Source organism: Sinocyclocheilus rhinocerous, unplaced genomic scaffold, assembly GCF_001515625.1.
Source record: "Sinocyclocheilus rhinocerous isolate Xijiao unplaced genomic scaffold, SAMN03320098_v1.1 scaffold1294, whole genome shotgun sequence".
Taxonomy (NCBI): domain Eukaryota; kingdom Metazoa; phylum Chordata; class Actinopteri; order Cypriniformes; family Cyprinidae; genus Sinocyclocheilus; species Sinocyclocheilus rhinocerous.
Window position 1 is genome coordinate 1,506,418 of NW_015656157.1, and position 2,842 is coordinate 1,509,259.

The window sequence follows — 2,842 nt, forward strand, 5'->3', positions numbered from 1 at the left end:
GTGTGTGTGTGTGTGAGGGGAACAGGGTCACATCACAGGAGAGTGAACTGCTTGTCAGAAATCATAGCACGTCAGCTGTCTTAACCGTGGCTTGTGTACTGCATCATCATTGTGTCTGTCACGCGACTCTGTTGCCCTTTCATGCTTGAACTGATGGTAAAACTAACGACATTATTAGTCTTGATATTTACTTTGAAAGCTGACGCTCGCGATTATGGTAAGGGGCGTTACATTTCCAACGCGTGCTTGTGGTGTTCGGCCAATCACAATGCACTGGGTCAGCTGGCCAATCAGATGCCTCCACATATCTTGGTCACTATGTGGAAATATTATCATAATGCAGCCCGAATGTGCACGCCATGAAAGAAGGCGTGGTTTCAGGAACAGCAGTCGTGTTGATGCAGCCATAAAATAGCATCATATGACCCCTTTAAATTAATTTTTTTTGTTGTTTTAATATTTTGCATCTAATGCAATGACATTCAGACATTTGTAAGATTTAGCAACCGAGTTTTTCATTTTCTCAATCTGTTTTAGAACATTGATCTTTTTGTATTGATATTTTATGTTTAACCAGCCTCTCAACAGCTGTTACGGGAAAATAAACACTAATTGCTTGATTTGCCCTTCACGTATCGACTAACAGCTGTTATGTAATTCTCAGGTGACATGCTACCTTGCTGAGGTGAGCAACAGAGCAAAGAGGTAGCCGTGTCTCTCATTTACTCCTGACAACTTTCAGGTTGAGGTCAGCTCCATTTAAATTCCAATGCAGGGGAAGCCAAAATTGGAATTCAATTTTAGATACATTTTTGCTCACCCCCATGTCATACCACAGCACACAAAAAATATTTTAAAAAATCTCTCTCTCTTTATTTTTCTGTTGTCCATACAATTAAAGTCAGTGGGGTCCAATGTTAGTTTTGATTATGTGGATAAAAACAGTTTAAACAGTAAAAAAATATATTTTGTTTTCTGCAGAAAAAACTCACACAGGTTTGGAATGACATAAGGGTGAGTAAATAATGGCAGAATCATAGGCACAGAGCGTGTGTAAGGCCAGGGGGTCTTGGGGCAAAAATGCCCCTGCACAAACAAATTAAATCTATTACGTCTGTTGCTAACAAAGTGTAAAGGAATAGAAAGTGTCGACTGCGGCATTAAATTAAGATTTGCTCATGTTGCACCGTATTTCATTTTAGGCGTTTTTACAATGTTGCGCATTATAACCAATCACACACGATTCTGTTGAGCTTAGGAATGCAATGGCCAATCAGAGACGTTCAGATGAGTCATCGCTGAAACTCATCAGCTTTGTTGAATGCGTGCACGTTCGATGACTGAATTCCGCGAATTCTCTCATAACAAAGCGCAGATGTACATAAAATGTAAGTAAGGGATTCATTTTGCAGTGTAGACCGTTTCAGTGATTATAACGATACTTGTTTTTTTTTTTGAGAGTGCGATAGATCAAAGTTTACATAATTTATTCGCGTTTGAATAACCGTGGGAAGGAAACGCTATATAATTATAAATTTCTAATGTTTTAATCAAATTAAATGCAAATTCAGTCCCATTAAACATATTTTATTAGCCTACATGACACCCATGTCTGGTTCTTGCCTAAAAAGACAGGTTTATGATGTTTGTAGTTAATAGATTTGGCTGCTTTTAGCCTTACCCTGGAGTTGGTTCACCCTCCGCCTATGGGCAGAATTGTCATTTGTGGGTAAAATATACCATTAAGGTGGTGATATCTTTTTAAATGTATGTCTAACTATGGAGTGGTATAGTTACAGTATTTGTATTCTAAAATTTGGAGTTATTGCGCATCTGCATGGATATAAAAATTCATATGAGAGCACTTTCCTGAAGACAATTACATTTATAAGCAGTTGGAATATGCTTTGTTGACATCTTATGAGGGGGGGGAAAGAAAAGTGGTGGGGTATTAATCATTGCTTATTATTAGTATTCATGATTTTCTGACATCATGACCCATGACACAAGCTTTGACACCTGAGACATAGTCAGGTGTAGTTTTCTATTCACCTCACGCTGCTGATTGTCTTATAGCGATCCTATGGACTGTTGTTTGAAGCAGTGGTCTGTGCTGATTGGACAGCTTCTTATTGTCAACTGATATGGGTTTGAACCAGGGGCTGGTCATGCATTTGGGTTACCAGAGATGATGGGGGAGGGAGAAGAGGGGTTGTGCTGGGGTACATCTGAAATGTCACTGTTCAATAACAACCTGGTAGCTGGTACTTGGACTATTAGACTTCTGTTCCATAGGTAAGTCTCATTATGGTTCATTAAGTCTCATATACTTTTTAGCACCAGGGTGGGCCTGAATGTTCATATCAAAATGCACTGACTGGGATATCTTCCATTGCACATTTGTAAAGACCAAGTTAACATTAAAATCTATTTTATCTAACAGTTTTTTTCCCCCCAGTCTTTTATTGAAATGCTACCTACTGTAACACAAATCAAGCATGATCTTAAAGGGGTGATTCACTGCGATTTCACTTTTTTAACGTTAGTTAGTGTGTAATGTTGCTGTTTGAGCATAAACAATATCTGCAAAGTTACAAAGCTTAAAGTTCAATGCAAACGGAGATATCCTCTTTTAAAATTCTGTCAGTTTAATGCCTACAAAAACGGCTGGTAAGGACTACAACCAACTACTTCCCGGGTTCGTGACATCACAAACACAGATAAACCCCGCCCTCGGGAAAAAGGCAGCAAAGGGGGCGAGGCCTGCGCTGCTTTAGAGAAGAGGAAGAGAAAACTAGAGGTGCACGTAAAAATCTATTCATATATGAATCGCGATTCTGTC

At 39.0% G+C, this 2,842-nt stretch overlaps 1 protein-coding gene across 4 annotated transcripts in view; it reads left to right on the plus strand.

Moving 5' to 3' along the window:
* Window positions 1-2,842, plus strand: part of LOC107719577 (leucine-rich repeat and immunoglobulin-like domain-containing nogo receptor-interacting protein 3) — a 37,642-nt gene that overhangs the window by 30,123 nt on the left and 4,677 nt on the right. The window contains exon 1 of one of the 4 annotated variants that reach the window (XM_016527035.1): window positions 590-748. The exons of the other annotated variants lie outside the window; for them this stretch is intronic. The gene's annotated coding sequence lies outside the window, so the exon portion shown is untranslated. Of the gene's footprint in view, window positions 1-589; window positions 749-2,842 lie in introns of those variants that run through there. 4 annotated transcript variants of the gene reach the window in all.